Source organism: Nomascus leucogenys, chromosome 11 (genome assembly GCF_006542625.1).
Source record: "Nomascus leucogenys isolate Asia chromosome 11, Asia_NLE_v1, whole genome shotgun sequence".
Taxonomy (NCBI): domain Eukaryota; kingdom Metazoa; phylum Chordata; class Mammalia; order Primates; family Hylobatidae; genus Nomascus; species Nomascus leucogenys.
Genome location: NC_044391.1, coordinates 16,898,683 through 16,926,427, shown reverse-complemented (window position 1 = coordinate 16,926,427; position 27,745 = coordinate 16,898,683).

Below are 27,745 nucleotides of genomic sequence, written 5' to 3'. Positions count from 1 at the left end.
ACATATCTTTAAATTATTGATTGATATTACGAATGTACAGGCACCATAATAGAACAAAAGTTTAGCATTGTTTCCAGCTGACAAGGATTAAGTAGAAGTGCTTCACCCCCATCCTTTTCTCTCACTCTAGAAAGGTGACAACATTAGTAAGTTAAGTGTTTCCATTTCTTTTGATAATAGCTTACCAGATATCTGGAATCCTACCTCAAAGGTGGATGGATAGGTAAAATAATGCTAATAACTACAAATAATAAAAATAATAGTTAACCCTTATGTAATACAATAAACCAGGTATTATTTTAGCACCTTCCACATGCCAGCTAATATACTCTTTAGGATAACCTCAAGAAGCAGATACTATTATTATCTCTTCTTTATAAATAGGAAAGTTGAGGTATACAGAATCAAGTCACTTGCTCAAGATCACAACGCTTGAAGATGGAAGGGTTGGGATTTGAACCAGGCAGTTTGGCTACAGAGCACATGCACTCAACCACAAACTATAATGTACTAGTAATCATAAATATCACTAAATGTTGGAGAGAAGACGATTGCCTAGGGCTAGTTTTTCTTGGAGTTAATCCAAGGGAGCTTTGCACTGAAATGTAAAAGACTCAAACTACAAATTGGTCCTTAGAGAGAAGATTTTCCTCATACTGGCAACAGCAAAGAGACTCACCATAGAACAGCATCATATGAAAATATTCTAGAATAGGTGGTGGTTGATTATAATAACTGAGGACTACTTCATGCTGGGAGACTCTCAGAGGATATTAATTCTATAATGAATTTTTAGAACCACTGTTGCAGGTTTAACAAAAATGTGGTGGGTGATTTTTGTTTTCTGAACACTTGGCATTTTAAACAATTTATGGGAAGCCAGGGCTGTGTGAGTATTTTGTGAATCACGGAGAAGGAAATTGACATTGTGATTTTTCTGGCTCCAGGTGTAACAAGAGCAAATAAAATATTACTGTATTTTTAACTTTGACCCACAGGAAACTTGTGGTATAGCAGTGAATTGATGTTTTTAAGAAATTGACCAAGTCATTTAAAAAATTACAAGAGGTAATTTTGGAATATTCAGACATGAATAAAATTTTCATTAAAGTTAGTATTCCCCAGAATGGATGCTGTGAGGAGTAGAAGTCTGATACTCAGTTGCCAATAATGCCAATGAGAAAGCAGATGGAAAGACATTAAAAAGCACCAATTTTACTTCACAGGAAGTGATCCATCTTCAGATTTTACAGGATCATGCGGCTTCAACTGCCAACTTATATAAGTTTAGTAACTGTGTATGAAATTCGAGCCAAGATTTCACTCCAAACCCTGGCCTATATATCCAGGTGCCTATTGAATATCTACTTATGATGGTGCGGATTTACTCTCTTGGTAAATGACCATCACGTATTTCAATTTCTACTTAAATTTTTAAGGCTTAAACTGGCTCTTTAAGTTAAAATAAATTTGTTTTCCTTTAAATGTGCTTATTCTTATTGTAAGCATTTTATAATTTAGTATAAATGTCTATTTTCTCTAAACATTTTGCTTTCAGTGAAATGCTTTTTAGCTGTTTTGGATATTAATTACCAGTGGATTGATACGATTGCTTTTGTTGACTAGTAAAACTTATTGCCTATGCTGATTAGCTTAGCCTTGCCAAATTAAAACATTACTAGCCTTTCTCGGAAATATACATAAAGCCTGACTTAGTCCTTAATGCCTCTGTTTCCCTCAGAGAACACATCAAATTCGACTCTAATTCTGTATGTATACCTCCCAATTCTGACCTTTTTCTATAAGTTCACCACCTTAGATTAGAATGTCATCATTTTTGAATAGATGATTGCAACAATCTCCCAATAAATCCCCCCTGCCTCTTGTTTTGCCACCACTCAAACCGTATTTTTTCCCAGCCATCAGAGTGAGGCTTATATACATCAATCTTATCCTGACAGTCTCCTATGTAAAATTCTTTATTTGCTCTCTATGGTTTCTGAACAGAGTCAGTATAGGACCCTTCAAGATCTGGTCTTTATTCAGTGACCAGACTTACCTGTCACTGTTCTTCATAACCATCCTTGTTTTCGAAATTTATCCTCCAGCTAACTCCAAAGCATTTATTCTTCCTATAACCCGCCTCATGCTCCATTTTTTTTCACAATGAATGTTTGTGCATGTATATCCAAGAATGCTTTAAGAATTTTATTGTGATGGTTATATGGTATGGTGAAATTTGTGACTTAGAGTATTTGTGGGGATTTAGCATACATTTTCTGTAAAAGCTGTCCTGCTGGTAGGACCATATCTGAAGTAATCCTTAGTTTTGGGTGCCAAATTTTAAGAATAAATCAACAAGCTAGAGCATGAACAGCAAAAAAGAGAAGCCTAAAAAAAAGATTAGTCTTATTGTGCTTACAATAACTCAAGCAATAGTTGAAGGCCTGTTTTATAGATTGAAGCTTTGGCTAAAGTGCATCTCCCTTTTGTATAACTTTGGAGAAGTCATTAGAGAGAATGTAGAAAGACATTTTTACTTAATAGGTTGGCATGTGAGGACATATTTAAATACAAGCTCTTACCTAAGATAGAGGGAGGTAGTGAAGGTAGTAGGCAGGGTTCGGACACCAGACCAGATTGAGGACTAGCAAAAACAGAGCCAGGGCAAAAGCAGCTTTCAATCAGATGCCCCCACTAATGTGCCATGTCAATTTACCATTGCCATGGCAACACCCAGTTATCACCCCTTGCCATGGCAATGACCCAATGACCTCAAAGTTACAACCCCTTCCCTAGAAATTTCTGCATAAGCCACCATTTAATCTGCATGCAATTAAAAGTGGGTATAAATATGACTGCAAAACTGCCCTGAGTGGCTACTCTTTGCCAACAGGGTATCCCTGCTCTGCCGGAGCAGTCACAGAACTGTAACACTGCAGGAGCTGTAAGACTGTCTCTTCAATAAAGCTGTTTCTTGTACCTCTGGCTTGCCCTTGAATTCTTTCCTGGGCAAAACCAAGAACCCTTGCCAGCTAATCTCTACTTTGGGAGTCACCTGTCCTGCATCAATAGGACTAAAGCAATCCCCCACATCACCTTTCATTCTGATTATTATTTTGTGTCTGTTTTATTTTTCACCTTAAAATGGTATAATAGGCCAGGCGTGGTGGCTCACGCCTGTAATCCAAGCACTTTGGAAGGCCATGGTGGGTAGATCACCAGAGGTCTGGAGTTCGAGACCAGACTGGCCAACAAGGTGAAACCTCATCTTTACTAAAAATACGAAAAATTAGCCGGGCATGGTGGTGTGCGCCTGTAATCGCAGCTACTGGGGAGGCTGAGGCAGGAGAATCACTTTAACCTGTGAGGCAGAGGTTGCAGTGAGCTGAGATTGCGCCATTGTATTCCAACTGGGTGACAGAGAAACACTCTGTCTCAAAAAAAAAAAAAAAAGGTATAACAGACTGCCTCAGTGTATCAGTCACTTTTTTTGGGAACCATCAATGATCCATTAAAAACAAGTGAGTTTTCATCAACATGTTTGAGAAGCAGTACCTCTAGGCCTTACACAGTTTCTTGTTTTCTAAGTGTTTCGATTTTGATCTCACAAACTGTATATTTTTCCCCTCATTTTATGTGACTAATTGTATCTATAAAAAGATGATTAAGAAAGTGAAGTATCTTCATTAAATTCTAGTGTGCCCTATTGACTGTTTCATTTGTTTTTAAGTAGTATTGATTTTTAATCTTTAAGTTCAGCGTGTCTAAATAAGTCTTTTGTCATAATTTGGTCTAGGGCTGTTAGCTTACATTTTCTTATTTTAGCTTTATTTTACATCACTAACTGTATATACTTTTAGTACTACTATATTAATGAACAGCTAGTGTTGTTTTTTTTTGAAATAAGCATTTTAGAATATAGGAAATAATGCAGAAGTAGTCTAAAAATCATGTTTAATTCTTCTACTCAGAGTCACTTTTTAACAACTACTAATTTTAGCACATTCATTTCCAGTCAGTTTCCTAGATGTATACACTTATTTTTAACTTCATTAAAATATTTAAATTTTTACATTTAATTTTATTTATTTATGTATTTTTTTAGAGACAGACTCTCGCTTTGTCACCAAGGCTGGAGTGCAGTGGCACAATCATTACTCACTGTAACCTCAGACTCCTGGGCTCAAGCAATCCTTTTGCCTCAGCCTCCTGAGCAGCTGAGACTAAAGGTGTGCACTATCATGCCTGGCTAATTTTTAAATCTGTTTTGTAGATACAGGGGTCTTGCTGTGTTGCACAGGCTGGTCTTGAACTCCTCGCCTTGAGCAATCCTACTGCCTCTGCCTCCCAAAGTGCTGGGATTACAGGCATAAGCCAGTGCACCCAGTCATTTATTTTTAAATGGTTGTGATTTCACCTTATTTGTAACTTTGTATTCCACTTTTTCAGTTAATATTATGTGCATTATTGCATGTCATTAAAAAACTTCCTAAATATGTTTTTCTTAACTCACAGTTATTAAGGACAGGATTTTCTGAGCAATTAGGTTTTAGAGATTTATGTATGAATGTCTTTTATTCAAAAGAATTAATGCAAATTGGCTGTTCAGTAACTACCATTCTAACTAACTTGAATCGACATAATTGCAGAAAGAAATTTAAGAGAGAAATCTTAGTCGGCTCTGAACCATGCAGGATGTCTCTGATGAAATGTCTAACATTCCTTAATTTCCTCTACTTCATTTACATCAATTTTACTCCTCTCTCTCACCTTTAAACCTCCTTTGTCCTTACCTATAGTTCTTTCTTAAAAATCAAGTTACTTGACCTATTTTTGTTCTAAATGCTAATTATATTTCACATTATTAAGCAGATTTTTTCTTAATTATGAGGTCTTAAATTAAGAATAATTATTAAACAACATTTTTTCTATTACTCTATAAAAATAGAGAAATCACTAGTGATTTAAAAATCGCTTCATATCTACCATATAAGCTCTGAAAGAAGAAAGGATGCATAACTTATTTCTTATATGTTAGGAGCTTAGCACATGGCAGGCACTGATCCAATAGCATTTAATAAAGTGCAAAAATTAAAATTTGCTTTTTAGCATGTGAATTAAAAATGAGAGAAAAGCAAAGGAGAAAAAGAGATGAGAAAAGTTAGGAAATGGGTAGACAAAAATGAAAGTTGGCATGTGGATGTTTTGCTACATCTTCTTGAACATATTTGTCTTCCTGGGTTCTGCATATGTGTGAATTCAACCAAGATGCATCAGCCAAATCAACTCAACTTACATCATGTCTCCTAAAGTAAAAATAGGCAAAAACATTTCTCTTCTAATTTGAGAACTTAACAATTAGAAAATTATAGGTAAAATAAGTAATTTTACATTATTTTTTAAATGAAAATAACATATAGTATATTTTTAGAAAATGAACCTAATATAATTTTTTTAAATGAATCATTTGGTTTAGGAAGCTAGTTTGGAAGTAATCTGGCTTCCTAATTAATATAGTTTTCATTGAGGGAATATTTGGAAAGTAGAGATAATAAGATCACTTGCATTCATCACCTAGAAATAAGTCATGTAAACACTTCATTTTCTGTTCTTTGTCTTTTGCCCACATATATTGATGCACAGTTTTCCCAGTAAAACTGGGATTATATTATACACATATTTCAACTAAAATTTTGCACTTCATATGTTTTTATTTTATTCTAATATTTTAAAAAATCATTAGTCTCCTATATTATTTTAGGCATACTATTGTTTTAATATATGAAACCAAAGCATACCAGCCTGGAAATGATCTGTGTTTTAATTTTAATTAAAGTGTGTTATGTCTTCAAGTTTTAGGTACTTCAGACAATATATTCAAAAACCATTTAAGATAAATGTTATGAATGCCTAACAACAAGTCAAGGGCTATGTTCAGCTCTTTTTTCTTACTAATATTTCGTGGCAGGGACAATTTGGATATATAAGGGGAAATTTGACTGTGATTGCAAGCAAAGTCAATCCTGAGATAGATTGGTATGAACAGTAAAACTTTCAGAAATTTGTATTTATTATTAATGGTAAAAACAAGAAAACAGACAAACAAATCTCAACACATGCACACCCCTACCCCCTCACCGATGAGCAGGTGAGAGCAACTTATACAGCTGGGTTGAAATAATTGAAGCTATTCAAGTGATAAGCCGATCTAACAACAATAGAATCTTTTTCATGTATAGAACTGATGTCTCTTTCCTATAAAATGAACATCTCAACCTTGGCAAGGTGTTAGAATAACCTAGTGAGTTTTTAAAACAAGCAGTAGGGCTGGGCACGGTGGCTCACGCCTGTAATCCCAACACTTTGCTAGGCCAAGGTGGGTGCATCACAAGGTCAGGAGATCAAGACCATCCTGGCCAACATGGTCAAACCCCATCTCTACTAAAAATACAAAAAATTAGCCGGCATTGTGGTGCATGCCTGTAGTCCCAGCTACACAGCAGGCAGAGGCAGGGGAATTGCTTGAACCCTGGAGGCGGGGATTGCAGTAAGCTGAGATAGTGCCACTGTACTCCAGCCTGGCGACAGAGCGAGACTCCATCACAAAAAACAAAACAAAACAAACAACAACAAAAAAACAAACTAACAAACAGAAAAACAAAGAGTAGTATAGCTTTAACCCCTAAACTGGTCTGTGGTGGAGCCTGAGCACTGCTGTGTTTTAAAAAGAACCCTGATGATCCTTTTGTTTAGCCAGGAATAAGGAGTATTGCTTAAAGGAATACAAAATTGCAAAACTGGATTTTGAGAAAGTAAAATCTGATCTTCTCTTTCTAATAAGAGTGAACAAAGGAATAAGATGAAGGCAATTAAGCTAAAATATATTTTTAATTTTTTATATTCACCTGGGCAGATATTATTTATGTGACACTTAAACAGTATTTATCTCTGTAAAAGTTTACATTTAACCTGTAAGCTTTTATTTTATATTTTTTGTATTTAAAATACAATTTATAAAATGCTTAATCTGCCGACTCAGGAGCCCGCGGTGCAGGGTGGGGTGGGAGTGGGCAGCTGCCCGCTACACCAGCAGAGTAAGACTGCAGGGGTGCGGCCCTCCCTCCCATGCCCTTCTGTTCAGACACCCAAGGGGCCCATGTGCACCCCTGGGATCACATGACCAGAAAACAGGACCCCAGAGGTTTCTTGAGTCTCTGCTTACCAGGGAGGCTGGGTACAGCCCTGCCAGCCCATCCCTGAGCAGGGCACCCACAGATGGGGCAGAGCAGGGTATGGCTGGGCAGGGCACGGCTGGGCGGGGCAGATGGGCTCTGGAAGGAGCTGATGGTAGCAGATAGGGTGTTGCCTCCCCTGCAAGCTTTTAAAAACAATATCTGTTCTTTTTTGATGGAAAAAATCCAAAATTCATGCAATTCACTTATCATATTAAAAAATAATCTGTTTTTTAAATTTACTTTTTTTTCACACAGTCTCATACTAATCTATGGCAAACAAAATAATTAGCCATTCAATTTTGTGATGTTGTTGTAAAAGTATTTCAAAATAATTATGTTACCGTTTACATTTTATGTTTTGTACCAAAAGATCTATTTCAAATTTGTGAACAATAGACAGAGGTAATGTCAAATAATGAAATATCTTTTTTGGGTTAAAATTTGATTAAATTGACTAGCTATTTTTAAACTGTGTTGATTTAAATTAAATCCTTTCTTAAGATAATGAAAGTGTTCCAGGCTGAATCTAAGTCCATTCTGAGAAACAGCAGCAAATCCCTCTATAATTAACTTACCTAAGACAACTTCAGAATGAAATTTGCTTTCTGGCTTCTCTACCACTGCTAAGAAAAATAGCCCCAAATTTAATTAATGAAACGTTGTTTGCCTACATTTTATATTAAGCCTTTCATCTAACATAATTTCCATGTGTTTTATTTAGTTATTAATTCTTAGGTTTTGGTGTTAATATGGAATCATTTAGGGGTGTTGCTTAAAAATTTAGATTCTTGGGCTCCAACCTAGATATTCCCAGGGAGAAAATCTGGGAATCTGCATATGTTAAACAAACTTCTCTGTCTGTTCTAATGTAAACAATAGCCGTTCACAATTGAGAAAATGTTCATCTCGTTGTTCTTATTTCCAGGCATTTTGGGGAAAAGATGCTGTGAGGTATACTTCACAGGTGTTTGGAGGAAGGTTGGTTGGCTGTTACCGTTTTTCTGCTTGCAGACCCACAACTATCCTTAACAAGGCGTAGGCCATCCCCTGTGCCCTGCGGTTTTTAGGGCACTTCAGACTTTTTCTTTTTTCTCAAGCATTTGCGCTTCCTTCCTTTGTTGAGGTAATTTATGTCCAAAGGGTAAGGCCATAAATGTGTGCCAGTACTAAGGTTTAAGTTAGAAATATTTGTGAGAAAAATGTATCTATTTAAATTCATACTTAGGTGTAAATGAACGGAATCTTTTCTGGTAAAAGAAGTGCAGTGGGAAAAGGGATGTTAAGGGCATTAATATGGGATGTTGAGGAGGAGTAGGGCACCACAGGGACTGAAAAACTGGCTCAGAACACGAAATCTGTGACCATTGAAGAAATCGTGCCAGTCTAACAAATTTTGCTGTCTTGGATTTAGCATTCTCTACCTATCTACCTATTCACTACCTATCTGTAAGTTCCTTGAGGACAATTTCTCTTTTATATTTCTTTCTCAGAATTTGTCTAAACCTTTTTTTTGTATTTGACGCATTAAAGGCAGACAGCAAGTACTTGCTGGGTGGTAAATGATAAAGACCCTGGGTCAATTTAAACTCTGTTCCCTCCCTCTTAGTTCACCTTCTGCCATCTAATGATTTTATTATTGACATCCTAATATGTCTACCATTTCCTTACTTAGTGGTCAAGTTGTTTCCTGCCCGGTCTCCCTGACTAATCTTTCATCTTATCAAATCTGCCTTCCACATCAAAAGCAAAGTAACCCTCCATTGCCTACATAATATTTTCTGAACTGTGTTTCTGGGAATACTTATGTCAAGAAAATGGAATTCCATTGGAATTTAACAATTCAAATAAGTTTGAAAAACGATTTCATTGTGATTTTTTAGAGCCTTTATATGTAATGCACTCTCCAAGAGGATGTTCTATTCAGCATTTCCCAAGCTTATTTGACCGGTAGTCCTCTTTTTGTGAAACACTTTTTGGCCTATAAGAAGAACTATTCATTTCTCACCATGGTACACAAGGCTTTTCAAGACCCTCCCCACTGTCTTTCTTTCTGGGTTCTTTTCCACCGTTTTCTCCTGTACATTCCTCAAACAGCAACTCTGAGCTTCTTTTTATTTTTGCTGTGCTACACGTGTGTGTTTGTCCTTGCTTTTGCAGAGCATGATTGTTCTGCCTGGAATGGCCCCCTGATCACACCTTTCACTCCAACCTTTACTCTTTTATGTCCTTAGGTTTTTATTTCTTTTGAGAGGCCTGCCTTTATTATCCCATTCACAGTATCCTCCTTTTACTATATTATCATTACATCTGCTGTATGTCTTCATCAGTGCATCTACCACAGTCTGATTTCTGTGCCTGCTTCCTTCTTTCTCTAGAATGAGTTTCTTGAAGCCAGCAACTATTTACCTTTGTTTCAAAAGAACTGGATTTCAATACATGCTAAATGAATGAATAAATGCATAAATAAGTTTTCAGCTCAACTGGTATTTGCTTACTGGCTAGAAATCCTGAATTAAAGTTTGCCTTTTTACAATCTCCAAGTTTCACTTGCATCCAGATTATTACATTAGAGCATAGTAGGTTTGATTCTGATTTAGTCACCTAGTTCATTCAAGTATCCACCTGTTGCAACTGCTGTTGTCTCCAGGGAAGTGCTGGAGTGCCCACTGTGTTTCTCCCGGACATAAATATTCTTGGAAGACTGTGCTATATTTGAGAGCATTTTTTTTTTAAGTTAAGACCCTGAGATAGAACACAGGACTATGGTAGCTCTTCTTTCTTTTTTATGGTTTACTTTCTTTGGAAGAATTCATCTAAGAGAGCTTTAAACCTCACTATTTTATTTTTATTTAACAAACACATATGGTATTTACTATGTAACTGTATTGTAAGCAATTTAGAGATATTAACTTATCTAATCATTATGAAAACTCTACCCAGGCAGATATTCCTGTTATCTATATTTCACAGACGAGAAAACATAGGCAAGAGGGTGGAAGTACATTGCTACGGTGACACTATTAAAAAATAAGAATAGCATTTGATTCTGAGCAGTCTGTCTCTCAGAGTTGTCATCGAAAGTGCTTAGCCATGCTTCTTTTCATTGCATTCAGATTCATGTGGAAGAATCGCTGAGCAGTTTTTAGGTGCACATGCCACCTTATTGAAATTCCTTAAATGCTCTGTGAAAAGGAGTTTTTAAAATTTCTTTCAGTTTAGCTAGCTGGTAGAGAATATAAATCCATAAAAAACTTAAAGGTTATTGATTGGATAGGATTTATCTTTCCAAATGTAATCATGTGGACTTCTAATGTTGAGAAAGTAAACAGATTTTAAAATGAAGGGGAGCATTACAAGTCAGTTATAAAATATTTCTTTTTTTAAAAAATGGAATATAACTGCAATAGGTTTTTATCTAAGACTCAGTGAATCTTAAAGAGATTAAGCCATACTAGGAACTCTTCTGTGAGAAAGATTGACATAGCTGTGGGACACGGAGTATTTCTATGCAGCATAGCTCTTTTTAATGAAAAAATAATCAAGGCAATGGAGCTTCAAAAATGTCAGCTGCAGGTGATGAGGAAGAATGGCAGAAGATAAAACAATAGAAGAAAGGGAGAGAATTACATAGCATAAGAGGGTTGACCTACATCTGTTCATTTACCTTATAACCTAATATTTATTATAATGTTGCCTTATCCATTTTTCTTGCTGTAAAGAAATACCTGAGGCTGGGTAAGGGGCTTATTTGGCTCATGGTGTTTCTGCAGGCTGTACAGAAAGCATGGTGCCGACATTTGCTTTTGATGAGAGCCTCAGGAAGCTTCCACTCATGGAGAAAGGCAAAGGGATTTCAGCATCATGTGCAGATCACATGGTGAGAGAGGAAGGGGAGTGGGATCATCAATCAATAATTATTCTTTGAATCCTTGCTCTGCGTAAGACATTGTGGAAATACAAAGATGACCTATGAGCTCTCATGGGTTGCAGATCTTTTTTTTTTTTTGATATGGAGTCTCGCCCCTTTGCCCAGGCTGGACTGCAGTGGTGCTATCTCAGCTCACTGCAAGCTCCGCCTCCCGGGTTCATGCCATTCTCCTGCCTCAGCCTCCCAAGTAGCTGGGACTACAGGCGCCTGCCACCACACCCGGCTAATTTTTTGTATTTTTAGTGGAGACAGGGTTTCACCATGTTAGCCAAGATAGTCTCAATCTCCTCGTGATCCGCCTGCCTCGGCCTCCCAAAGTGCTGGGATTACAGGCGTGAGCCGCCGCGCCTGGCCGAGGTCTTTTATTCATATACTTATTCATTCATCAATATGCACATAGAGAGCCTACTATGTGCACAGGATGACCTGCTAGAGCAATAGTAGGACAGGAAAAAAGAGAAAACATTTATCAGTCTGATTCCTGCTTTCAAGGATCTCATGCTCTCGGATTTCAATCTGACTCTATGTATGTTTTATAGCTCAATTATAGCTCTTAGTTCTTAGTGCAAATTTAGTAGACTCATGCTGAATTACCTATTAAACTTTTTAAAATTCATCATTATCCTGTGCTTCTGCCACCTTTCCCTTGGAAGATGCCTACTCATTTTTACTTTTTAGTTACAAATCATTTCAGCTGGGGAATCTTCTCTGATTACTTCAGGCTGGGTTCTTGCCCTTTGTGCTCTCCTTAGCAATGTGGGCCATTCTCCTCCCATTGTACAGTGCCTCCCTTTAAACAAACAAACAAAAACCCAATAAACCCCATTCAAGGGTAAGCTGCATGACATCAGAAGTGTGTTCATCTTGTTATCATTACATCCCCATCTGTTTAACAATTTTTTTTTGTGCCTACTATATACCAGGTACATCTTGAGGCACTGGTAATATGGCAGTGAAGCTTATGTTTAGTGGAAAGAGATATAAAATAGATAAATACATTTGTACTCACTCAGATAATACTAAGTGCTATGAAGACAAAGAAGGACAAGATGATAAAGCAAGTGGATTGGAGGGAAGGCAGGGCTCTTCTAGATAAAGTCCTCTTCGAACTGGTGATATTTGAGCTGAGAACTAGAGGAACTGAGGGAGGAAGACAAGGTGGCAGCCTGTTCCTGGGAGAGGGGATAGTGAGTGCAAAGACCCTAAGTTGGGAGTGTGTTTCACATAGTGAAGGAGCAGCAAGGAAGCCTTTGAGGCTGGAGAGTAGTGATGGTGGGCAGGTGGAGCAGCGTATTAAGAGATGAGGTCAGAAAGTTTTCCAGGGTTCAAATCACAGAGGATTTTACAGATCAGAGTACTTCTAACACCTAGCACACAATTGGTGTTTAATGAGCATACGTTGAATATTGTTAGATTAGGTTTGAAGTAAATGAGCAGTATTGCCTAATTTTATATTATTAGTTAATATTATCACTATTGAAGTACTTGGATAAGTGAATCAGCAAACTTTGCTGCATGTTAGAATCACCTAGAATTTTTTTTTAAAGACTGATTCTACGTCATATGGCAGGCACATGACATCCAAATCTCTGGGTGGCATCTGTTTTTTTTTTTTTTTTTTTTTTGTCTTTTTTAGAGCTCCTCAGGTGATTTCAGACAACTATGAAAATCACTGAGTTAGATTAATGTTTCTAAAAGTGTGGCCACCAACCACACTTTTAGAAACATTAATTGGAAATACAAATACAAATTGGAAATATAAATTCTTGGACTCATCTTATATCTATTGAATAAGAAACTCTGGGAGTAAAACTAAGCTATCTGTATTTTGTTGCCCAGATGCTTCAAGTGTGTGCTAAAATTGGAGTATCATTTTCTTAAAAGTATGAGCCCACATGCAGACAAAACAGGTAATATACTTTGTGATGTTAATTGTAGAGGTCCATGTTTCTATATGTGTATAGTGGCAAAAATATCTAAAATTTTAGCATTTAAGAATTGTTTCTTTGGATTAAAACACTCCCTCTCTCATAGCCTTTTGTTTAGCTAAAACTTTACTGTGAGTAAAATATTGAACCATTGTTAGTAGTACTTCAATGTAAATGTATTGATTGGAATAATTTCGCTGACTGAGGATGGGCCACTTTGAACATTAAGAATGGTTGAAATAAAAAAGATTTCTAGAGAGTAATGAAAATGAAATGAAAACACAATTTTCCTTTAGTCTCAAAATCAATGATATTTAATAAAATTCCAATTAATCATTAGCACTTGATAAAATTGAAAACAGAAAAATTTAAAATAATCTGACTATATTTTTTCGTATTTTGGTGGGCATATTTTGGAAAATGTATTTACTTTGTTTTTAGTTAACTGTACACCTGATTCTATATTCACTATATCTTTACATGACAATTTTGACATTTGCAAATTTAAAATAAAATCAATATTTTAAATAATTTAAAAAGAGATTTCTCCAGATGCTTTTCTTTTTCTTTGTTTAAGAAATCAAAGTCTTGCTGTTTAGGTTTCTATCTGACATGGAAAACCTTATCACCATTTACCCTCCTAGAGAAAGTTACATTTTCTTTCACAAAACCTGAATATTAATATGTACATTGGAGTTTCTTTTTCCCTTTCCCTTATCTGGGAATAATAATGAATGAGAGAAAGTGAATTATATATACAGCTCAAGGGCACTGCTGAAAGGCTGAGTTTGAGCAGTATTATAATTCTGGTTTTAGCCTTCTTATCAATACAGCAGGTTCATTCAGGTTTAAGAATGAACTGTTAAAGTCTTTTGTTGTCCTGTTATACAAGTTTTCTGTTATATAGAAAACTCGGCTTTTTTTTTTTCCTGGTTTAACCTGGCTTAACCAGAGGCAATACCTAATATTGTCTGCAAAGTACAAGCAATATATATTTGAAGAAGTTGAAGAATATTAGTATCTTGGCTGAGTAAGGAGAAAAAATAATCTATAAAGTAAAGAAAATACAATCACATGCCATAGGATTTCATTCAGGTTGCTGACAAAGGACTTCAGAAATAAGGAGAGCTTGAGATGGAGAAAATGTAAATGCACAGTGTGTCTTGATATCTCCAGTTTGTGTCTTCATATGTTGCTGTATATTTGACTGATGAAAACCTTGCTGAGATTTGCAAGCAAGCATCAAAGGATCTGTGGAATTTTTAAATGAACAATTTCCCTCTTTGTCACTCAACAAAGGAATATGCTTTCTTAATTTTTCATCATATATATTTTTTCAAGATAAATCCACAGCCTTGCTGGGGAGGTGAACATAACCTTTGCAATATTATATTGTCCTCCTGGGAATCTTTCTTCTGACAAAACAATGTTTTCTTAAATGTCAAATTTCTCCCATCTACTATTTTTGCATCAGAAGCCAACTTTAGAAAAACTAGAAAGTCTTTTTTTCCCCCATTTTTCCTTTCAACCCACATAAAATAGTGCCACTTAATATAGCGCTACACAGTTTGCAGTCTTAAATCTGAATTCTCCAACTTTAAGTAGCACAAAACTGTCAAGTGTCTTTTCTCCTTTGCATATTTGAATGACTTTTAAAATTATATTTTGCTACTCCCTGGCATTTATTAGAAAACATCAGTGGCCTAGCACTGTTTGTTCTTGGATCACAATAGACAAGTGCGAATATGTTCATTTGCTCATGATTCCCCCCAAAACACATGCATGGCATCCCAAAAGCTAATAAAAAGGTAATTTATATTTAATAAAAATAAAACTAATTATTGTATAACTGATTAGAATTATAGAGCTAATGAATTGGTGAAATAACCATATTAAATCATAATTTAAAATTACATATCTGCTTTCTATGAAGGATCAAATCACATATGCTCACAGATATGGAACACACAGAATACAGGCATGATATGCCTGTGTACAGACAAACTTTTTTTCTTACTATTTCTTTTTCTTTCATATACGTTATGAATAAAGTGTATCAGGTCTTAATGTCTGTCATACATTATCAGGATATTTATTAATCATTTCTTGATTTAACAAATGCTTAGTGAAGGTAGGTTTCTAGTTGTGCATATAGATAAAGTCTATACATACAGGTAAAGTGTGCTCAGGAAGCTTATTTTCTTGTGGGTACATTAGAAAGTAACCAAGTAAATAAATAAACAAGATAATAAGAGTTGCTTAAGTGGTAGGTAGAAAACAACAGAATAATGCATTGGAGATTGATTGCGGATGATACTTTAAATAAATAGATACATGTATGTCTGCTAAATGGTAAGGCATTTGAGTGAGCCCTCAAGGATTATGAACCAGTCAGGAGAAGGCTTGGCAGAAGCGGTAACATGTGCAAAGCCTGTAGATGGGGAAAGGCTAGGTATATTCAAGGGAAAGAAAGGCCATTGTGGCTAATGTAGTGAACAAGATGAAAAATGCTATGAGATGATGGTGAAGAAGGAGTAGGAGCAAGATTCTGAAGGCCTTCTGCCAAACAGAACTCCAGGTTTTATTCTATGAGCAACAGTGAATATTTGAAGGGGCCTATATAAGTTCCTCAGTGATCAAAGTCAAAGATTTGGGCAAGAATGTTGTGGAGCAGACATACCAAAGATATGTTTTAAAGGTTGAACAAGATGGACTATTCACAGTTCTTATATTGATTTACTTAACTATCTTCATTAGATACTTTAAAGATAGCACAATGAATGCTCCCTTAAATGTCTAAAATATTACCTTAGAAAAAAGATTACCTAACACTTAAGGAAATCTTTTTTATAAAACCAAATAGTTAATAAGGATAGTGACACATAGCCAAAAAATCCTTAATAAGACCAGATATGTCAACATATACATATTAAGTTAATTTTCTATATCATGGTAGAGCTGAAATATTGCATCAGGAAAGAATCATTTTACACACAGACACACCATGTTTTATATCCACCACATCATAAGGAATAGAAGCATTGCCACCTGGTATTTTGGCAATTTCAGAAAGTGCTGACAATTTCGTCTCCATAGTCACTGGGATATGTTCAGCACCAAGGAAAAGTTAGCCCATTTTCACCAAGTAATTACTTCAACTTTGAGTTGACAGGATGAAAGAGCAGCACACTGTGATGCGATGGGAAATGATGCAGAGGGTGAAATCTGGGACATAAGCTTTCTGATAAGATACTTATTAGTCTTCCCCAACAGAGTTCAGTCCTACTCCATCCTGAATTCTTTGAAAGTTTGTGCGACTTATTAAAGATCAGCAAGTTAGAAATTGTGGCTTGAACTTTCTGTAGTCATAGAAAATAGCACATAACTAGACTAACTCAGAGATGTTGGCCAAAGGATACAAAATTTCAATTAGATAGAAGGAATAAGTTCAAGATGTACTCTACTACATGGTGACTAGAGTTATCACACTCCAGGGACTGTTGTGGGGTGGGGGTAGCGGGGAGGGATAGTGTTAGGAGATATACCTAATGTTAAACGACGAGTTAATAAGTGCAGCACACCAACATGGCACATGTATACATATGTAACAAACCTTCACATTTTGTACATGTACCCTAACACTTAAAGTATAATAATAATAAAATTAAAAAAAGAAAAATGCTAGGAGTGAATGGTAAATGTTCTCACCAATTTGGTCATTAAAATGCTTTATATCAATAAGGAGACACTGACTGTGGTTGGAGGGAATATTTACCATGTTCAAATTCATCACAAAGATTGGAAAAACAAATGAAGTGATTCAGTGTCTAGCACAGTACTGGCCATTTGGGAGGCTCTCAATATGCGCTATTGAATGTGAATTAATTATAGAATGTCAGTGTCTTAATTACCTCAAATGAAAAACAGCTCAAGATAGAAGACATTATTTAAAAGAAACATACCTTTATCAGTGGATTAAAACAGGTTCTTTTTGCAACTTCAGAAACTAGGTGAAGAGATTCACATTAAACAAATAGGTCCACATGTTTTGTTTAATTTTTATTGAGCTTATTCTTACATTTTTGTTATTGGTTATTTGCTTAAATATTCCTTCCTTAAAATGGGTGCTGAAATAATAATGCCATGTCATAATGAGTGTTGGACAAGTAGTTATTTGAGTCTCAGGATTGGAAAGCCACCTTGAAGTGGCAGCAGAATCTTAGATTGAGGTCATTGCCCAGCTTATTTGATAGGAGCTACAGTCCAGTGACCCTGGAGAAATATGCTGGACCCTGTATTATTGGAACTGGAAAGAAATAATGAGACGACAAAGGGGAAGTACCCTAAGAAAAATAAATTTATATTGAGAAAAAAATAATTTATCCAAGGGTGAAATTGAAGTGCAGTTTTAGAGACCCTGCTAATTTGGCATTTCTTTTTAATTGGTGTGAAATGTGTATGATACATATATACCACAATGATTGCCTTAACGTTGCATAGGCTGGATCTGCTATTCAAGTTCAACTCTAGAGCATGTATCAACTGTAGCTGGACATTATCTTTTTCTACTGTCTCGAAAATAATATTCAAAGAAAGAAATTCTGCAGCATGAAAAGTTACACTAGATTAAAAATACCTATTATTGTGCTCTTCAGTGTGTTTTTTTGATTTATTAGTTGATTAGAACTGATCTCCACTTTCACTTTTATAAGACAATGGCCCTTGCATTTGAAGGCTGAATGCTTCATTTTATTTCATTTCAATAAATATTGACGAGAGCACTTATTAGAATCTGTGTAGACTAAAAGGGCAAGTGAGATATAAACTCTTTCCTCCAAGAGCTTACAATTTAGTGGGATTAAAAATCAAAAGATATCACAAGGTTGCACAGGTGGAACATATTATATTTACCTGGTGACCAGGCAGTGCTTAAAGGGAACAGCTGAATTTAAAGTGCACCTTGAAAGACACCATGTGTTTAACAGGTCAAATGGAGGGAAAGAGAAGCATTGGAACGTCAAGGCCAAAGTATTTTAGTAAGCACAAGACTTAAAGAGTTTAAGTGGTTCTGATTTGGAGGGTATGCTGAAATACAATACAGAGTTTCAAACTTACTTTGAAAATCTGAAGAATGCCTTTTATAGGTTTTAGGTTGTACTTATTTTTAAACTTTTTTAAATTTTAAAATAATTGTGGACTCAGGAAGTACACAGTACAAAGACTCTCACATACCCATCACCCAACTTCCCCCAATGATGACATCTTATATAGTTATAGCACAATATCAAAACCAGAACATTGACATTACTATTATCTAGAATGCAGACTTTATTCAGTTTTTACCATTTTTACAAAACCTGCACTCATTTGTGTATGTGTGCATGTTTTTGTGATAGTATTTTTACTTTTTAATCAGCAGAATTATGTAACTGGAGGAAGGATTTAATATTATTTGGCAATAGTGAACAGGCAAAACTGGAAGTAGGAAGACTAAATGAAAAATTATTGCAGTAGTACACAAGAGGAACAATGACAACCTGGGATGGATGGCGCCCAGCACAGCACACTGCAAAAATGTGTCCGGGATTGGTGGGTTCTTGGTCTCACTGACTTCAAGAATGAAGCCGCGGACTCTCGCGGTGAGTGTTACAGCTCTTAAGGTGGCGCGTGTGGAGTTTGTTCTTTCTGATGTTCAGATGTGTTCGGAGTTTCCTCCTTCTGGTGGGTTTGTGGTCTTGCTAGCTCACGAGTGAAGCTGCAGACCTTCCTGGTGAGTGTTACAGCTCTTAAGGCGGTGCTTCTGGAGTTGTTTGTTCCTCCTGGTGGGCTTGTGGTCTCGCTGGCTTCAGGAGTGAAGCTGCAAACCTTCGCGGTGAGTGTTACAGCTCATAAAGGCAGTGTGGACCCAAAGAGTGCAATAGCAAGATTTAGTGCAAACAGCAAAAGAACAAAGCTTCCACACTGTGGAAAGCGACCCGAGCGGGTTGCCACTGCTGGCTCGGGCAGCCTGCTTTTATTCTCTTATCTGGCCCCACCCACGTCCTGCTGATTGGTAGAGCCCAGTGGTCTGTTTTGACAGGGCGCTGATTGGTGCGTTTACCATCCCTGAGCTAGACATAAAGGTTCTCCACGTCCCCATCAGATCAGTTAGATACAGAGTATGGACACAAAAGTTCCACAAGGCCCCACCAGAGCAGCTAGATAGAGAGTGTCCATTGGTGCATTCACAGACCCTGAGCTAGACACAGGGTGCTGATTGGTGTATTTACAATCCCTGAGCTAGACATAAAGGTTCTCCACGTCTCCACCAGACTCAGGAGCCCAGCTGGCTTCACCCAGTGGATCCTGCACCGGGGCAGCAGGTGGAGCTGCCTGCCAGTCCCGCGCCGTGTGCCTGCACTCCTCAGCCCTTGGTTGATGGGACTGGGCGCCATGGAGCAGGGGGTGGCGCTCCTCGGGGAGGCTCGAGCCGCACAGGAGCCCATGGAGGGGGTGGGAGGCTCAGGCATGGCGGGCTGCAGGTCCTGAGCCCTGCCTCGCGGGAAGGCAGCTAAGGCCTGGTGAGAAATAGAGCGCAGCGCCAGTGGGCTGGCACTGCTGGGGGACCCAGTACACCCTCCGCAGCCGCTGGCCAGGGTGCTAAGTCCCTCATTGCCCGGGGCCGGCAGGGCCGGCCCCCTGCGCCGAGTGCGGGCCCGCCAAGCCCACGCCCACCCGGAACTCCAGCTGGCCCGCAAGCACCGCACGCATCCCCGGTTCCCGCTCGCGCCTCTCCCTCCACATCTCCCTGCAAGCTGAGGGAGTGGGCTCCGGCCTTGGCCAGCCCAGAAACGGGCTCCCACAGGGCAGTGGTGGGCTGAAGCGCTCAAGTGCCACCAAAGTGGGAGCCCAGGCAGAGGAGGCACCGAGAGCAAGCGAGGGCTGTGAGGACTGCCAGCTGTCACCTCTCAAAAGTACTTAGTGAGTAAGGATTTCTATTTTCAAACTGCATGTTTTTCAAATGTAAAGGCATGTTTTTCAAATGTAAAGGAAAAAAGACTATCCATTTTCAATTTCACAATGTGTGTACACTGGCAGGAGTTAAAAGAATAAGACATAGTCAGAACCCAGAGAAATTCTCAGTTCAGCCCACTGAACTATATACTGCAGAAGCCCAATAGAAGCAGGACAATTCTCAATTCGAATGAGGTAAGCTGCACAGGTCAGAGAAAGGTCAGATTCAGACTCCAGGGCATGTACCGGCAATTAGAGCACTACTGGGAGAAAAGTGAAAAGACATCTGCTTCTTGCCCTGACTGCTAGTAGACCGGTTATTATTGTTTCTACTCAGCTCGCTCATTGCTAGTTGAAATATCAAAACCAAAAATTTACTTTTTAAATTCAAATCCTTTCAAAAGAACTTTCAATATCCTGGGAGAAAGTTCAGAATTTTTTGTTGTTGTTGTTTTTGTTGTGTGTGTGTTTTTTTTGTGTGTGTGTGTGGAGACAGAGTCTCGCTCTGTCGCCCAGGCTGGAGTGCAGTGGCGCGATCTCGGCTCACTGCAACCTCCGCCTCCCGGGTTCATGCCATTCTCCTGCCTCAGCCTCCCGAGTAGTTGGGACTACAGGCGCCCACCAACACGCCCGACTAATTTTTTTGTATTTTTTGTAGGGATGGGGTTTCACCATGTTGGCCAGGATGGTCTCGATCGCTTCACCTTGTGATCTGCCCGCCTCGGCCTCCCAAAGTGCTGGGGTTACAGGTGTGAGCCACTGCCCCAGGCCTTTTTTAAGTATTTTAAAATTAAATAAATGTGAATAAAATTTTCTAAGACAGCAGTTCTCCTCTTTTATTCAATATAATGATTGCATAATTTTATTCCCTGTATGTCTCAAAATCTCTTATAAAGGTCAGTATTTGCTGGGTAGACAAACACAGTTGCAGAACTTCGATATGTGATTTGCTGGCTAAGGAATTATGAGCAAGGTTTTTAAACATTTTCTAAAACTTGATAACCTCATCAGTTATATAAGAGTGTTGGAGTCAACGGGCCCCTTCCATTCTGACACTCAAAATAAATCTCCTTAATTCCCACATACCTTTTTATCACTGTTCCTCTTTTTTACTTAGCATTAGGACAGTGACTGTCACACAGTAAGTATTCAGTGAAAGTTTTCTGAATGAATTTTTTGTAGAATTTAATTCTAAGCGCTTTCAAGGATTTTAAGTAGTTTTTAGATCTTAATACAGTAAAATTGTTTAAGCAAAAAAGCTTGCAACTTAGCCTTTTATCCTTTATGTTGTATGTGTTGTAAAAATATGTAAGTCACTTAGTCTCTTTTGGACTCAGTGCTTTCATCTGCAAATATAGGAACTGTGCTTCTAAAATTGCTTCTATTTTTTAAAAAATGAATAACATTAATTGGTAGAAAAATTATGCACATCTCATTTAGCAGTATTTCAGATCGAATTCCTCATAGCTTCTTAATTATATAAGCTGCAAATTTGTTTTTTATAAAATTTTTAAAATAATATATTTAAACTAAATTTTTAAGCATCTAATGAAATTACTTCTACTAAATGTAAATATAATGAACCAAAAATAAGAGCTAACATTTCATGAGCGTAGTAAGTTACAAGCATTGAGATATCATTATTATGCCAATTTTACAGAATAGAAATCAAAGACCATAAAGGTTAAGTAACCTACCCAAGGTGATATATCCAATAAAAAAGGCAGTCCGGATTTGAACATGGGTAGCTGGGTTCCAGGGCTGTGTATTTAACCAACACTTTATATAGTGTGTCACTCTGCATCACTCCCAAGATAGAGAGAAAGCCCTGAACCATATTTTTTGAGCTAGGGAGTAGGACAATGTTTAAACATTGAACATGATGTTGTCTGAAATTGCATGGACAAAGTCTCTAATGACTGCCTGTAGAATCTCTGCCATGCGCTCTAAATGCAGTTTGCACTTGGGGACAGTCCAACCATGGGATGTAGATAATCACAAGTCTCTTTTCAGTAGATACAAAATGTTTCACATAGTATATGATCCATATATATTTGCAATTTAGGAAGGTAGATTTCTGCAGACAGGGAAATAGTTTATATATGAACAAGTCTTCTAGAAAATATGGACATAAATTTCATAATTTTTCAGATATTGTCTGTCTTCACAATAAAATTATATAAAATGAACAGATCAAATTTCATTTATGCTATTGAGTCATTATATGATTTTGTATAAACAAGTCAGTCCTCAGATATTAGTATGAAAAATCCCAGTTTTTATTTAATAAAGCAATTCTGCCTTGGGGCCTCTTTAGCTCTAATTTTTTTCCTCTCTCCTCAAATAATAATTATACTGTATTGACAACTTTATTATTATGTGTAGTTATACAATACAGAATAAATTGCCTTGCATTTTAATTTTAAGCACTTGAAATGTCCCACTTCAACAGATAGTTTAATAGGAAAACAAAAAATATTTTAAAAAGCATTTGAGTGAATAAAACAAAGCAAAATAAGCACCATTACACTCAGACCTTTTCCTCCCTAGAATGTTCACTCCCAGATGCCTTACATAGAGAAATGATTACTCAGGTCCTTAGTAGGTGTTACACCAAAAAGTCTGAGAGACTAGTTAAATAGGGTTGAACAGATTTCTCTGTTACAGAACTTCTTACTCTCTTTAACCTCTAATGTATTTAATTAAATACTTTTAAAACCTAATCTGAGCATTATTGAACATTTTATGCGGATGATATTTCATGAAACTCTGTGAATATTTACATCAATAGTCTTTAATGGAAGCTAGACATTTGAATCACCTAGCGAGTATATGAAGCATATCCCTGACAAGAGCAATCCAATCTGAGTCTTTGGAGGGTGGCAGCCTGCAGTAGCAGGAAGCTCATGGCTTCCCAAAGATGCTCATGTTCTAATTCCTGAAACCTGTGAATATGTTACATGGCAAAGGGGAATTAAGGTTACTAATCAGCTGATCCTAAAATCGAGAGATTATTTTGAGATATCCACATGGGCCCAATATAATGACAAAAGTCTTTAAATGTAGCAGAGGAAGCAGAAGAGTCAGTGCCAGAGTGATGCATGTGAGAAAGACTCCACCAGCCATTGCTGGCTTTGGAGCTGGAAGAAGAGGCCACTAGCCAAGGAATGCAGGTGGCATCTGGAAGCTGCAGAGGCAAGAAAATGGATTCTCCCCCAGGACCTCTGCAAAGGAACACAGTCCTGCTGACATCTTGATATTGGTCCAGGAGACTCATTTTGGACTTCTGAGCTCCAGAGCTGTAAAATAATAAATGTGTTGTTTTGAGCTACCAGATATGTGGCAATTCATTACAGTGAAAATAGGAAATGAATACAGGGCCCAAGCATTAGTTATTTTTAAGAGGTACCAGGTAATTCTAATAAGCAGTCAGATTGAGAACCTCTAATTATGATGAATGGCTGCTCATTAGAATCCCCTAAGAAGTTTTTGATATCATATCTTCCATCTATCACCAGGCATCCAAATTCACTTTCAAAGTATCAACTTATTTAATCCCCATAACAACCTTATAAGATAGAAATCATCATGAGAAGCACAATTTTTTAAAGAAAGTTGTCCAACGTTATCCAGCTACTAAGTGATAAGCTTTAAACCTGCACAGGCTGGCTCCTACTACCACAATCATATTGGCTTAAATGCTTGTGTAGGGTCTGTTTAGTTCCATTTTAAAATATCATTACAATTACTGGTTATTTTCTGAGTTCCCTTTTCATAAGAAAAGCAGGAAATTAGAAATGAAAGGTGCCAGTAGAAATAAAAACATTGATGGTAGTATACTTATGATTGGGAAGCTGATTCTGAGGGATAAGAATTGAAAATATAAAATCCTTCCATGTTCAAAAATCATGGAAATCTGAGGTCTTTGTAGGAGTTGTAAATGTTACCAATGCAGCAATATTTAGTGCTATTGAGAGTACTATTGTATTTGAGTAGAGTTGAATTAATCTTAATAATTCTGACTTATCAAGAAAAATTCGTTTTTGTTTTGTATACTTCACTCATGAGAGGAGGTATATAATTCTTAATAGTAATTTATATAAGTAAAAATGCTTCTGAGAGAAAGAAGCATCAATTGTCTGAGTATTTTAACAGGTGGGCCATGAATTTTCAAAATAATTCAATAAAATATACTATGGTATATGCATATGTTATGTTCCATATGGAAAACCTGCCTGTTTGCATATCAGCCCTATTCAATTTTCTCTTACAAATGAAAGGCCATTCCAAACCAACTGAAATGTCAACATTCTTTGACATTTTGGTGACAGACTTAGCAGAGGTACAATAAGACGCCAAAACACATATATAAAATCCAGTAGAAGATTTATTTATGAAACATTCAGATTTTAAGAGTTAGGAAGACAAAGATAAACAGCAAAACCAAATTCCCTTGTGTTCAAATACTTGCCATTTTGTTCATCCGCATTAAAGACTATAATCCTAGTATATGTTAAATCTTTCAAATTTCCAGCCTTCCATTCCTTTGGGTGTTGTAATGAAAAGAGCACTGAACTAAAGACAAAACACTAGCTAGTTGTGTGACACTGAGTATAAACCATAAAACCACAGCAATTTCTCCTGATCTATCAAATGCACATTGCACCTGCTTTTTCTACCCCATAGGATTATGAAAAATCAAATGATAATGTTTGGGAAAGTTTTTTGAAAATAGTAAAGCACCATGTAAATAATGATTCCATGTAATAATATGGATTCCAGGAGTTACCTATCCCTGCATAACAAACTACCCCAAAATTTAGTGGCTTAAAACAATTCATTTAAATTTTCTTAGATCAGCAATTTGAGCATAGTTTAACTAAGTTCTTTGCTTCAGAGTCTCTCACAGGCTGTAGTCAATGTGTCTCCTGTGGCTATCATAATCTCAACACTCAACTAGAGAAAGGTCTGCTTCCAAGATTACTCACATTGTTCTTGGCAGGATCAGTTCCTCGCTGGTTGTTGGAATACAAGTCTCAGTTTCTTACTTGCTGTTGACTGAAGGCAGTCTTCAGTTCCTTGGCACATGGCCTTTCCAGCATGGTAGTTTGCTTACTTCATCAAAGTTTGCAAGCCAAGATGGCAATAGAAAGAATACAGCAAGATAGAAGTCATTCTTTTGTAATCTAATCATGGAAATAACATCTCATCACTTTTGCCTTATTCCGTTCATTAGAGGCAAGTTACTGGGTGGTGGGGGGTTGTCATCCCACACTGAATGGGAGGTGAAAACACACTGGTGTAAATATTAGGAAGTGGGGATCATTGCGGGTCATCTTGAAAGCTGCCTAACACATGGATCATTCCCTACACCCTAAACATATCCTGGGCTTAACTCCCTCTCTCAGTTATCTCAGGATTTCCTTCTTTCTATAAATCCACTCTCAAACGCAGCTCAACCTTCAACACACAATTCAATTAAGATCTCCTATTGTGAATTTTATTACAAATCCTTCAGTTAGATGGGATCGTCCCAATGTCTAAGTTCCCCAAACATTTGGCACACATCTTAGGTCATATGTCATCTGCTTTTTGTTAATAGTATTCACAGCCTTCAGAGGTATTCATTGATCAGGGCCTGGAAGTTCGGAATGGGGTCTTACACATCTTCATATTCTCCCATGGTATGAAGGACAATATAAGCTACAAAATGAGCAATCTATACAGTTATTGAATTGAATTGAGACAGTTTTTCATGCAAATGCTAAAATATAATAATCTCTTTTCTGCTAAAGTGTTTACTTGAAGACACTAAAAATGAGTCAGTAATTTCAGTTTTGAAATAGTCTTATTTTAGGGATTCCTGCCAGTTTTTTGTTTTTCAAGGGATGTCTACAGTCTGCTCTTCTAAGGGCTTTATTCATCAAGAGGGTGAACCTGCAGAAAATAGTGGAACCATTTGACTTCAACAGTAAGGTACCAGATTTTTGGATGCCTATGCTTGATAAGTGCATGCTTTTGTTCCAGGAGGTTTTTGGGGCTACACCCTTCCTGTTATTAAAATTTTCTAGAACAGGCTTAATTTTAAGGCAAATTTTCCCTTGAGTATAAAGTCTTATTGAGAAATCTCTCATTTATATTAACTTATTAAAAAGGCCCTATTATATGAGTGATTATTTTTCAGCCATACAGTGTTTGTGTGTAAATAGACCTATACTCCCATGAAATCACTTAGATAAGAGCCTGGGTATAAAGAGTGACTAGGGAACTATAAAATTAAATTTGCAGAGTAGAACCTGAGCCAAGAATTCTACTTCGTTGGGGTATTTATTTTTATAAGGTTGGGCCCAACATTCTTAGTATTAGAATATCTTAGAAACTTATAGAAGATTCATTGATTTCAGTTCAAGAGATTTCAAAGGTTCCACTGGCTTTTACTCAAGAACACTTATGTGGTTGATAATGTGTTGAAACTGGCCCCTAGAGGTTTTGGTTTAGACTCAATCTACTTTTAGTTCTCTTTACTAAACTTAATCCAAAAAAGGCTTGGGGAGAGCATTTTTCAGAGCAGCTCACTATTAAGTTCTTTACAAACCCCCCATCCCTACTTTCTACTCATCATTGCCATTTATTCTGAGGAGAATTAAAGAGGTCTGGACTAAATTTGGCTTCTCCTCAGGGCTCCTTCCCATCACTATTCCCTGTACAGGAAATGGCCAATGTTCAAAGTTAAATTTTTTGGCTAAGTAAATGGAACTTAATCCATTTGTTCAGTGGTCCATGTGCTTCAAAATATCATGGGGCTTGATTAGATGTGCTGAGAGCCAAGTCACAAGAAATAGATAGTTCACTGCATTTTATGCCTCAGTGTGAGGGAGTTGGGAATTGAGAATTTTTGGAAAAATAAAATTGGGCAAAAAATGAGGAGATATGGTTGGAATTTGAAAACTACCTCATTGATATTTTTTATCATCTCATTGGGTAAGTTATTATTCTTTCATTCATTTGACAAATAATTTTTTGAGCATTACTATGAGTCTAGAATTGTTTTAGGCAATAGGAACAAGCAGTGAACCAAAAGAAATGTCCCTGGTCTCATGGGTCTCACGTTTAGTCAGGGAAAAGATAATGAATAAATAATTAAGTAGGCATACATTATGCCAGCTGGTGATAAGTGCTAAGAAAAGAAATATTGTAAAGCATCATAGGGTAACAGCTGGAGGTAGGGTGTGTGCTATTGTAGATTAGACAGCATTTGAGCAGTGACCTGAAGAAAATGAGTAAGTTTATATGAGTATTTGGGTAGGGGAAAGTCCTGAAGGGAGCAGAAAGTACTTAGACACTCAGGTGAAAACAATTTTTGTGCTGAAAGAACATTAAGGAGGCTAGGGTGGGATACAGGGAGAAGAGTGAGAAATGAAACCCAATAGGTTGGGGTGTGTGTGAATCATACTGGGACTAGTAGGCCATTATGAAGACTTTGAATTAGATCCAAATAAAATTAGTAAACCATCAGAGGATTGTAAGCAAAGAGGTAATCTGTCCTATATTTTAAAAGGATCAATCTGTCTGCCATATAGAGACTTCCAGAGAGTAGGGATGGACACAGGGTGCTACAGGTGAGGTGTCAGTGACAACCCCAAGACCACAATTGGAAT